This window comes from Vulpes vulpes, chromosome 10 (genome assembly GCF_048418805.1).
Source record: "Vulpes vulpes isolate BD-2025 chromosome 10, VulVul3, whole genome shotgun sequence".
NCBI lineage: Eukaryota > Metazoa > Chordata > Mammalia > Carnivora > Canidae > Vulpes > Vulpes vulpes.
Window position 1 is genome coordinate 73,748,964 of NC_132789.1, and position 12,853 is coordinate 73,761,816.

Genomic DNA, 12,853 nt, shown 5'->3' on the forward strand with positions numbered 1-12,853 from the left:
TGGTTTCACAGGCAAATTCTACTAAACATTTAAAGAAGAGTTAATGCTTAGTCTTCTTAAACTACTCCAAAAAATAGAAAAGGAAGGAAAATTTTCAAATTTATTCTATAAAGCCAGCACTACCCTGATACCAAAACCAGATAAGGACACCACCACAAAAGAGAACTACAGGCCAATATCCCTGATGAACACAGATGCAAAAATCCTCAACAAAATATTAGCAAACCAGATCCAACACTACATTACAAAAATCATTCCTCACGATCAAGTGGGATTTATTCCTGGGTTGCAGAAATGGTTCAATCTTCATGAATAATCAAAGTGACACATCACATCAATATGACAAAGGAGGGGCACCTGGCTGGTGCCTGCTTCTGCCTCTCTCTCTCTCTCTCTCTCTCTCTCTCTCACATGAATAAATAAAATCTTAAAAAAAAAGAAAAGAAAACAATCTTATTTACAATTGCACCACAAATACTAAGATATCTAGGAATAAACCTAAACAAAAAGGTAAAAGACTTGTACTCTGAAAACTATAAAACACATGTGTAAAACACATGAAAGAAACTGATCACACAGGGGCATGTGGGGGGCTCAGTCAATTAAGCATCTGCCTTCAATCCAGGTTATGATCCTGGGATCCTAGATCAAGCCCTGTGTTGGGCTCCCTGCTCAGTGGAGAGTCTGTTTCTGTCTCTCCCTTTGCCTTCTCCCCAGATCTTGCTCTATCAAGTAAAATCTTTTAGAAAGATAAAGGAAAGGGGAAAGGAAAAGGAAAAAGAAAAGGAAAGGAAAAAGAAAAAGAAAGGACAAACAGGACAAGACATGACATTCCATGCTCATGGTTTGAAAGAACAAATATTGTTAAAATGCCTATACTACTCAAAGCAATGTACACATTTAATGCAATCCCTATCAAAATACCAACAGTATGCTCATGGTTTGAAAGAACAAATATTGTTAAAATGCCTATACTACTCAAAGCAATGTACACATTTAATGCAATCCCTGTCAAAATACCAACAGTATTTTTCACAGAACTAAAACAAATAATCCTATAATTTGTATGGAACTACAAAAGACCCTGATCACCAAAGCAATATTAAAAAAGAAAAGCAAAACCAGAAGCATCACAATTCCAGGCTTCAAGTTATATTACAGAGCTGTAGTAGTCAAAATAGTATGGAGCTTGCACAAAAATAGACACATAGTTCAACAGAGCAGAATAGGAAGCTAGAAATAAACCTACAGTTATATGGTCAATTAATCGTCAACAAAATAGGGAAGAATATGCATAGAGAAAAACTTTCTTCAAAAGGTGTTGAGAAAACTGGACACCTATGTGGAAAAGAATGAAACTGGACCACTTTCTTGCACCATACACAAAAATACACTCAAAATGCAAGACTTGGTATCATAAAAATCCTAGAAGAGAACACAGGCAGCAATTTTTCTGACATTGGTCATAGTAATACCCTCTGGATATGTCTCCTAAGGCAAGGGAAATAAACTATTGGGACTACTTAAAAAAAGGAAAATCTCTGCAAAGCAAAAGAAATGACCAACAAAAACTAAGACAACCTACTGAATGGTAAAGATATATGCAAATGATATACTTGTTAAAGGGTTAGTATCCAAAATGTATTAAAAACTGATACAGCTCAACACTCCCAAAAACCAATAATCCAATTAAAAACGAGAAGACATGAACAGATATTTTTGTAAAGACGACATACAGATGGCCAACAGACACAATGTAAAACACACAAAAAGATGCTCAACATCACACATCAGGGAAATGAAAATCAAAACCACAACGGAAATCACCTCAAACCCGTCAGAATAGCTAAATCAAAAACAAGAAATAACAAGGGTTGGTGAGGATGTGGAGAAAAAAGGAACCCTTGTGCACTGTTGGTGGAAATACAAACTGGTGCAGACACTGTGGAAAACTGTGGAGATTCCTCAAAAAATTAAAAATAGAACTGCCCTACTTGGTTGGTTAAATGTCAAACTCTTGATCACAATTCAGGTCTTGATCTCAGGGTCCTGAGTTAAGCCCTGCACTAGGCTCCACACTGCGCACAGAGCCCATTTAAAAAAAAAAAAAAAAAAAAAAAGGAGAAGAACTGCCCTGTGATACAGTAATCATGCTACTGGATATTTTTACCCAAAGCATAGGAAAACACTAATTTAAGGAATATATGTACCCCCATGTTTATTGCAGCACTACTTATAATAGCTAAACTATGGAGCAGCCCAAGTGTCCCTGACAGATGAATGGATAAAGATGTGGTATATATAAAGATAGATGCATAAATATACACCTTATATATATAGATATAGGTAGATAGATATATGTATATTTATATAGATACATACAATGGAATACTATTCAGCCATTTAAAAAGAATGAAATCTTGCCATTCTCAACAACAGGAATGGTGTTAGAGAGGGCAACCTGGGTGGCTCAGTGGTTTAGCGCCACTTTTGGCCCAGGGCATGATCCTGGGAACCCAGGATCAAATCCCACATCAGGCTCCCTGCATGGAGCCTGCTTCTCTCTCTGCCTGTGTCTCTGCACCTCTCTCTCTGTGTCTCTCATGAATAGATAAATAAAAATCTTTAAAAAAAAAAAAAAAAAAAGGAATGGTGCTAGATAGCATAATGCTTAGTGAAATAAGCCAGTAAGGGAAAGACAAATACCACATGATTTCACTCACATATGGAATTTAAAAAACAAAGGGGAAAGTAAAAGAGAGACAAATAAAAAAACAGACTCTTAACTACAGAGAACACACAGATGGTTACCAGAAGGGAGGTAGGTGTGGGGGGGGGGGGGGGGCTAGTGAAACAGGTGAAGAGGATTAGGAGGGCACCTGTTTCAATGAGCACTAAGTAGTGTATGGAACTGCTGGTTCACTATATAGTACGTCTGAAACAAGCAATAGCACCACATGTTAACTACACTGGAACAAAAAGATTTAATAACATAAAAACTCAAAAAGTAAATAAAAGCTAAATGACCACATACCCATCAAAATTCTAAAAGATAAAGCAAAAACTCAGGGCACCTGGGTGGCTCAGAGGTTGAGCATCTATCTTTGGCTCAGGTTGCGATCCCTAGGTCTTAGGATCAAGTCCCAAAATTAGGCTCCCCACAGGGAGCCTGCTTCTCCCTCTGCATATGTCTCTGCATCTCTGTGTCTCTCGTGAATAAATAAATAAAATCTTTAAAAAATAATAAAGCAAAAAGAAAAAAATCTACATCCCTCAACAAGTAAAAAGAAATTTCGGGGAAATACTTTTTTCCTTAAAATCTCAGTATTGTAGACTAAGACATTCAAATTAGCCAGTTAGCTTATCAACAGATCCTCTCCTACAAATAAGTCGGAATGGAAAGATGTCCCCAACTCTCTGTCAGAAAAAACAGTAGCTATAGAATTAAACTGTTTGATTTAAACTGAGGAGGAGGTAGCCTACACTAAAGAGTAAAACAATAGAATGACATGGGTGCCAATATGTTGTACCATGATGGCAGTTAAGGGTCTGGAACTAGGGTATTTGTAGGCCAGGATGACTCCACTAAATACTGGAGGCAAAGTGTATTGCAATCAAAATAACTAGAAGACCTGGAAGCCCTCTGATTGGCCCTATCTCAAGCATTAATGATTCACTAATAAGTAAAGCACACTGAAATACAGGGCTCATTCCATGAGCATAATGAAGGTAGAAGGGAAGGAGAAGCTTAAAATCTTAATCAAAAGTGAGACATGACAGGTAGAGGCCTGATAACCTGAGAAATATCATGATGATTGGATCTGGATTCTTCCCTGGAACAAAGCTGTATAAGAGTTGGTGAAAATGTAGTGAGATAAGTCAATCGCACAAACAACCAAACTAGAACAATTAAACCAGAAAACCCAAATCAAGCCTTAGGTATGTGACTTTTAGAAGAGTATTAAATAACCTTTGATGCCATGTTAACATCTGATTTAAATATCTCAGTATCTGAGGACCTTCATATGCCAAAAATAATCAAAATAAGATCTTTCCCTTTATCAGGTAATTATTGTCATGACTTCTGCCCTTTACAACCATATCTACAAGCATGTTAATTAATTAAAATATTTATTGGCCTCAAAGTGAGAAATTAAAAATAAAAAAAGCAGGGAGCAACAGTGAAGTGTAATAAAGATATATTCTCAAGCAGCTCTGGGACCACAGATAAGGGAAGACATCTGATAGAGGATACAGAGAACAAAGAAAGACCTAGCACACTGCAGAGGTTCAATAACTACTAAATGAAGAAAGGCCTAATGTGACCTCCAGGGCTTTGGTCTGCAAAGGCCTACTATTTTGACCAATCTATTATTAGTCAGGTATCAGTCAAAAGACAGAAATCGTATCAGTAATTTTTACAGAGAATTTAGTATAAGTTGTTAACCACAAACTGGAGAACTGGAAAGGCAAAAAAAGGAATCATATAATCACAAAGACAGTAATGACAGGAAGCAGCTATGACACCTCCCTTCCCACCCACCCCCCAACCCAGAGCCGAAGGAAACAAAAGGAAGTGATTGGAATTATAAAAACTCAAGGGTTTGGAGAAATACTGTAAAACTGGAGCCCAGATCTCTAAAAATAAAGCACTCTTCAAAGAACACTAAGAACCAAGAACTTGAAGGAGGGTCCCTCCAAAACTGGGACACAAATCCCTGAAAGGGAACAAGAGGCTAGCTGGTGGTATCTAGGAGGGATGTGGTAAGGTTCTAGGAGTGTGGAAAAATGCAAAATGGAGTCATTTGCCCCTCCTACTCTTGCCAGGGTGAAGTCCTCCGTTGCTGTTAAGATAATGATAGGAAGAAGTAAACATAAAGGAGCAAGTCGCTTGTCCCTCCCCTTGGTTTCCTATTTCCCACTCTCTTATTGGTAGAATTTAATAGACAACCAGGTGGGAAATGAGAAATACAGTTTGAAGGGTCTCAGCTCCTACACCAGGTAATAAAATTTAGAAGGATGAGTCTGAAGCTCATAAAAAATACCTTAAAAGCCAGCATCACCTATACAATTTTCTTCTCTCTAGATACTTAAGGCAATATTTTGCAAATATTTACAAGGCTCTAGTTAAATTAAGCAATTTGATTTTTCTCATGACTTTTGAGGAAATTATATAATCAACACTAAAATAAGAGCACCTACTTTAACACTCCAAACTTTAAAAGAACCACCACCCTTGCTGTACTCTATAAATTAGGCAATGCACCGACCTTCTAAACAAAATCAGAACCTCAAGGGACGCCTGGGTGGCTCAGAGGTTGAGCATCTGCCTTCACGCCCAGGGCGTGATCCTGGAGCCCCGGGATCGAGTCCCACATCGGGCTCCCTGCATGGAGCCTGCTTCTCCCTCTGCCTGTGTTTCTGCCTCTCTCTCTCTCTCTGTTTCTCATGAATAAATAAATGAAATCTTTAAAAAAAAAAAAATCAGAACCTCAAGTTTGAAAACAATCTTGTGGCTCCAACTTAGTATCTAAATGAAACATTAAAACTCTCATGTATTCAAATATTGTCACAAGATTAATGTGAATTAATGACAGGCCTGAATTGCTAAAATTTTAGATGAATGCTATTTCATTATTTCAAAAATGTAAATAGTTTTTTCTTTTGGACAAAATATTTTCCTAGTAATTAATTTTAATATTTTTATTGCCTGAAATGTTCTGAATCTTCCTCTGGAATAGCTACCTTACACATACATCACTTCAAACATATCACATATTTCACCAAATTGAAGATGCCATCGATTATAGAACACAGCATTATTGCATAAATCACCAATGGGAAAAAGATGCTGTAAGTTAAACTATGACTGCATGAGTTCTTTCATGGACTTTTATGAATTCCTAAAAGAACTCTACCACATTAATAATCTAAAGTACTGAGGCACCCAGGTGGCTCTGTTATTTAAGCAACTGTCTTTGGCTCAGGTCTGATACCAGTGTCCTGGGATGAGCCCTGAGTCAGAGTCCCTGCTCAGCGGGGAGTCTGCTTCTGCTTCTCCCCCTCCCTGACCCTGCTCGTCCAAAAATAAATAAAATCTTAAAAAAAAAAAAAAAAAAAAAAACTAACGTACTGAGAAGAGGTATTATCTCAGAATATATTTTAGTAACTTTTTTATTGCCAATTGCTCTTGTATCAGTTCTTAGGTGCATATAAGTATTTTGGTTTCTTAAACTTCTATTTTTATTTCCCTTACAGTTTTATCTTTTTACTTATCACTCAATAGCATAAATATTAACCTTAGTTCACTTCTGTTCATTTTAAACTGGTGGGCTAAATAATTTCATTCAACATTTGAAGGCTAAGGAAGGAGATGGGAGAGGATAGAGAAGAATGGATACAGTTTCTGAGGTGGCCATGAAAATGTTCTGAAATCAGACTACAGTGATGATTGTATAAACGTAAATATATTTTAAAAAACCACCAAACTATACATTTTGAAGGGGTTTTACACAGAAACTGTATTCCAACAATGCTGTTAAAATTGTATTTATGATAAATTCTGCTTTCTTACATCAAAAGTTTTCAAAAAAGAAATATTTATAGCTATAGCATACTTCTGAAATAATTGTAAATAAATATATCAGAAGATTCTCTAGTTCAGGTGTCAGCAAACTTTTTCAACTGACGTTCCACAGAATCTTGGGCTCCCATGAAGTACTACTTATTCAAGAGATCATGACTTAAAAAATAAACTGCACATTGAAAGAGAAGTCACAGTGCTGCAAGGTGATCCAGCAGCTCCATTAGCAGCTTTATGTCAGCTCCTTAAGGTAGTACATTTTTTAGAAATTCCACATAAACAGAGTCATGGAAGAGTATTTATTCTTACATGTGTGACTTCTATATTCAGCATGATTCTGAGATTAATCCATGTTGTTGTGTGCATCCAGTTTCTTGCTGTTGCTGAAGAGTATTCCACTATATGGATATACCACATTTTCTTCATTAGCCTGTTAATGAACATTTGTTTCCAGTTTCTGAATACACTGATTAAAGTTCCTATGAACATTCTTGTACAAATCTTTTTTGCTGGGTCATTATGGTAGATGTCCACTTAACTTTCTAAAGAATGGCCCATTTTCCAAAGTGGCTGTACAGTTTTACATTCCACCAGCAAGGTATATGTTCTAGTTATTCCACATCATAACCACATTATCTTTTTTAAATTCTAGTCATTCTGATTCATCTGTTTAATTTGTATTTTCCTAGTGACTACTTTCATGTACTTATGATCTATTCATATAATTCATATAACTTCCTCAAATCTTTTGTCCACTTTAAATAGAGTTGTCTTAAGACTTCCTTGGGTTTAAGTCCTTTGTCGAACATGCATTGGACATCTCTGTTCTATGGCTTGCCTTTTGTTCTCTTTTGTTTTTTATGGTTGGTTCTCTTTGCATCCTAAAATTTCTGGTACATTATCACAAATATTTTTTCTATATTTTTATCCTACAAGTTTTATATTTTTAGCCTTACAATTTAAGACCATTGACCATTTTCAATTACTTTTTTGTAGCTGGTGTGAGGTAAAGGTCACTGTTCGTTTCTTTACAGATTTTTTTGTCTACTTGTTCTATCAGAGAGGTTTATTAAATCTACAACTATAATTGTGGACTCTTTTCCTTTTAGCTCAATTTTTGCTTTACATTATGTATATACAAATTAGAACTGTTATATCTTTCTAATACATTGACCCTTTTAACATTATCCCTTTTTATCTCCAATAATGTTTCTTGCCTAAAGCTACTGTATCTACTAGTATAGTCACACATGCCATTTCTTAGCTAACATTTGCATGCTACATTGTTTCCCATATTTTTACTCTGAAATTGTTTATGCTTTGTGAACAGCATATAGTTGGGTTTTGCTTTTTTTTATTCAGGCTGATAATCCGTTTTATAATGGAACATTTAGTCCATTTGCATTTAATTACTGATATAGTTGAGTTTAAGTCTACCATCTTTCTATTTTATTTTCCATTTGACCCCATTCTCTTCTGTCTTTTGTTCTTCTTTAATAAATATTAATCAAATATTTATTATTCTATTTTATGTATTCTATAGGCCTATCTTTTAGCATCATTCTTTCAGTGGTTACTGTAAAGATACAAAAATGCATCTTTATTTTCTATCTTAAACTAGTACTTTTATCATGTTGAGATTCTTGTAATTTAATTCTATTTACTTCCTCTTTTTGCTACTGTGGTCACATAATTACTTCTACATGTTATACTGTTTTCCAATATAACATTTCTAATGGAATATGAGACATTGTTAAAACTGCTGGTTTAAGCAATTAACAGCCTTGCCTGCCATATTTAACTATTACAGTACTCTCTATTCAATCATGCTTCTACTTGAGAATTTTTTCCTGTAGCCTGGTGGACTTCCTTAATATTTCCTGAAGTGTGGGTATGCTGCTAATGACTTCTCTCAGCTTTTGTTTATACAAGAATATATTTATTTCATTTTTATTTTTCTAAGGATATTTTCAGAGTATAGAATTACTGGTTGTCTACTTCTTCTTTTAGCACTTTAAAGGGGTTATTCCACTGTCTTTTAACTTACATAGTAGTTGAAAAGTCAACTTTGAAAATTCTTATGATTCCTCTGTAACTAACATGTCTTTTCCTCCTCCTGTTTTTATGTGGGTTTCAGCACTGTGATCTGGAACAGTATGCTGAGGAAAACATAACAGCAGGCAGACATAGTACTACTGACTCCTACTTTTAAGTTGTTAACTACTTAATAAATAGAATTACTATTTCTTTTAGCTTAGTAATGCTATGAATAGTTTTCTAAAATACCAAAGGTAAGAGTTCGTTATTTATCCTATTTTGGGTTCACCAAACTTCCTCCATCAGTGGTCTTACGAGTTCTGAAAAATAGCCATTATTTCTTCAAATATTCTTTTGCCCCTTGCCCCCAACCATTTCATCAATGTCTTAATCTGCTTTGCTGCTATAACAAAATACCATAGATTAGATAGCTTATAAACAACAAATTTCTAATGGTCTGGAGGCTGAAAGTCTGAGATCAAGGTGCCAGCATGATCATGTGAGGACCCTCTTCTGTGCTACAGACTTCTTGCTGTATTCTCACATGGTGAAAGGGCTAGGGAGCTTTTGGAGGATTTCTTTTATATAAGCATTAATCCCACACATGAAAGCCCTACCCTCATGACCTCAGCACCTCCCTAAAACTTCACATCCTAATACCATCACAGTGGGCATTAGGATTTTGACATGAAATTTGGGGGACCAAACATTCAGAGCATAATACTTAGGGACTCCAATTACACATATGTTAAATCATCTAGCTATATTATACTTGTTTTTTTTTTTAATTTTTATTTATTTATGATAGTCACAGAGAGACAGAGAGAGAGGCAGAGACATAGGCAGAGGGAGAAACAGGCTCCATGCACCGGGAGCCTGATGTGGGATTCGATCCCGGGTCTCCAGGATCACACCCTGGGCCAAAGGCAAGCGCCAAACCACTGCGCCACCCAGGGATCCCCTATACTTGTTTTTTATGTTGTTTCTTTCCATCTTGTTTTCTTAGTGCTTTAAACATATCCTCTCAATAACCCTCTCAGTTTCTATAAAGAAACAGCAAGTTTTTTAGGAAATCACCTCAATATACTTGGTCGACAGTACTTTCTAAACGGGAAAATGAAAATATTTTCCTCTGTTTCACAAATAAACCAAAAACTGCCTTGAAAAAAAAAATTAAGATTAGCAAATTACTGCTCCATTTTAGGGAAAATGCTGAGAATTCAGTTCTACCTTCAGTCTCATCCATGAAAGCTATTAAATATGTTCAAGAACGTATGAGGTCATAACAAACAGGAGACAGAACAAGCTATATAAGGAAGGTGCTTAATTTGCAAAAAGTATCAGTTATGATAAAATCTTTTTTAGACAACAATCCTTTGTCTTTTTGCCTCAAATACTTTTTTGTCAGTTTAAAAATCCTCTGGATATTTATAAAATGAGATCCTATACACTGTATAACTATTTATTATGTATTTATCCATTAGAATTTTAAAGGTTTAAAATTATCCTTAAATATATCATTCAATGTTAAATAAAAATAAAATTGCTTTTCTCCCCAAAGATGAGATATGTACTAATAGACACATGTAGATAATTCATTTACCAATTTACTATTAAAATAACATGAATGGCACCATTATGTACCTAGCCCTATGGAGTTTATAAGCAGTCTTCACATCTTATTTGATTCTTAAAATGACTCTGTAAGGTAAAAAGGTATAATTATTTACCATTCCTGTTATGCAAATGAGGAAACAAAAGCTCAAAACTTAAGTGAGTCATCATAGATTCATTAATCTACTAAGTAAATCCTGATAAAATAGAAATTTAATACCTATGTGCTCCTTCCATTAATCTCTTCATAAATAAGTTGGCTCATGTGCATATCACAAGTGAAATACAAACTATTTTTCCTTTTAATTTTTGTAATATTCTTGAATAAAATTGAGTCAAAGAATGTGCGATCTTTTTCAAAAGAAAAACCACACCATAAAGCAATTTTAGCAACATCAAATTATCTGTAAAAGTCACCAAATTTCATTTACTGTTATATTAAAATGTGCAAATTATTTCCTAATGAGAATATTTTAATAGAATTTTTAAAGTATTCTTAAAACTAGGTTTATACAAAGTAGATAATACTATAAATATTACCTTTACAGAAGACCTGTAAACATGCCTCTTTCCTCCTTTAGTAGGCCTCTGATCATTTCTTCTTGGGGAGAATTATAAAGACAATTTCCAGACTCAATACCACAAACAGGAAAAATTTTCAACTATTCCTAGTTTTACTGCCACACTTCTGAGAAGAGGTATCTGACCTCCAATGCCATCCAGCCTTTCTAGACTAGCCATTATACACACACACACACACACACATATATATGTATGTATTTTTAAGAATTTTAATACACTTCAAATCAGTGTGCCAGGTTCATTTCAGCTCCTTCACTGCCAAACCTGGGGGTAGGGACTGCTTCAGTTTCTCTTCTTTCCCTTTATCTGTGATGACCAATGTATAAAGGTATCTGCTGTATCAAACTTTAAACTTCACATTATCCATATTTTTCCTGATCTTGACAGATTTGGCATCCTTTAGCCTGGCCATGTGCAGAAAGTTCTTGAATTCTTCAATTTTGTGAGGCATGGCTACAAGGGATGCAGAGTGTGTGCAGAGGGCACCACCCAAAAGACCTACCCAGTGTATTTTTAAATAAAATTATTTATAATTATCAATGAACTCTTTGAAAACAGTACTGTCAAGTATTAGACACTCCATCAGAGAAACAGGGCACACTCGTTACTAAATGAACACAGATGTTACCTTCCTACATAGCAAGTCATTTCTGTGATTACTTTTATGGACATTATAACCCAGTCCTTCAAATACAGGACTAGGTTATATACTGAAGTCTTTTAGTTCTAAGTATAATAAACCATAGCCACTGATATAATAACATTATATACCATATAATATCTGTCATTCTATCTAGTGTATTGCAACATACAGGACAAATAGACATGAAGAAAATAAAAAGCATATTTGAAAACTAAGTGGAATTATAAGTCAACTATCCTGGGATGCCTGGGAGGCTCAGCAGTTTGGCGCCTGCCTTAGGCCCAGGGTATGATCCTAGAAGCCCAGGATGGAGTCCCGAATCAGGCTCCCTGCATGGAGCCTGCTTCTCTCTTCTCTCTCTGCCTATGTCTCTGCCTCTGTGTGTCTGTCTCTCATGAACAAATAAATAAAATCTTAAAAAAAAAAAAAAAAGTCAACTACCAAAACAAAGTTAATGGTAACTGGCTAAGGCTAAGATCCATAATTTGATCCTACATAAGTCGGGAATATCACATAGCTGTAACTCTGGACACTTAGAAAATATGTATCAGTGGCCTATGAGGATTTAGCCAAAATTATAGGTGGTTTAATGCCATCAGTCATCAGAAAGGTATACAACTCCAAATCAAAGGATGTGATGATGTGTAAACATCTGGGTCCTGTTGTTTTTTTCTAAGTAGAAAGATACTAACTACGTAAGTCAACAAAATTACAATGCTTACAAAACACCTCAATACATTTTATTACCTCAGTATTTCTTTTTCCTCTCATTTCATGACATTTTTAATGATTGCTGCCCTTCCTTTTTTTTTTTTTTTTTTTCCAACTCAGTATGTCTTCCTAAAGTCAAGCACAGAGACTTCTATTATGGTGGTAGTTCCTTTGGTATCAGGAAGACTTACAAAGTAAAACAACAGTTCTCGATTGTGTAGTTAATGCTTTCAATAAGTATTCCATGCTCACGTTGTAAGCACTTGAATTTCTTATCACCAAAGTAAGAAATATGTGAACTGTACTTTATGTACTAGATTTAAGGTTATTTCTACAATAACCTTAAATTTCCAAAAATGAAAGGGATAGAAAAGTGGTTTTATAGTTAATGGGTTAGAAATTGTTCACAAGCACCTGGGCGGCTCTCTTGGTTACACGTCTGACCCTTGGTTTTGGCTCTGGTCCAGGAATCAGGCCCTTGAGTTGGGCTCCACGCTCAACACAGAGTCTGCATGTTTCTCTCCCACTTGTTTTCTCTCTCTCGAATAAATAAATAAAATCTTAAAAAATTGCTCACAATTTTTTGTGGATCCCTCTTGTCTATCCAGTAACTTATAGTTTTCCATATATGAAATTATCTATTCTACCAAGTGCATCATAGCAGAAATGAAGTTGAAATCTCT

At 35.3% G+C, this 12,853-nt stretch overlaps 1 protein-coding gene and 1 pseudogene across 8 annotated transcripts in view; both read right to left on the minus strand.

Moving 5' to 3' along the window:
* The window catches only part of CDK17 (cyclin dependent kinase 17), a 109,458-nt gene that overhangs the window by 68,746 nt on the left and 27,859 nt on the right, over positions 1 to 12,853 (minus strand). The gene's annotated exons all lie outside the window — the stretch shown is intronic.
* LOC112930649 (large ribosomal subunit protein eL38 pseudogene) lies at positions 11,055 to 11,284 on the minus strand (annotated as a pseudogene).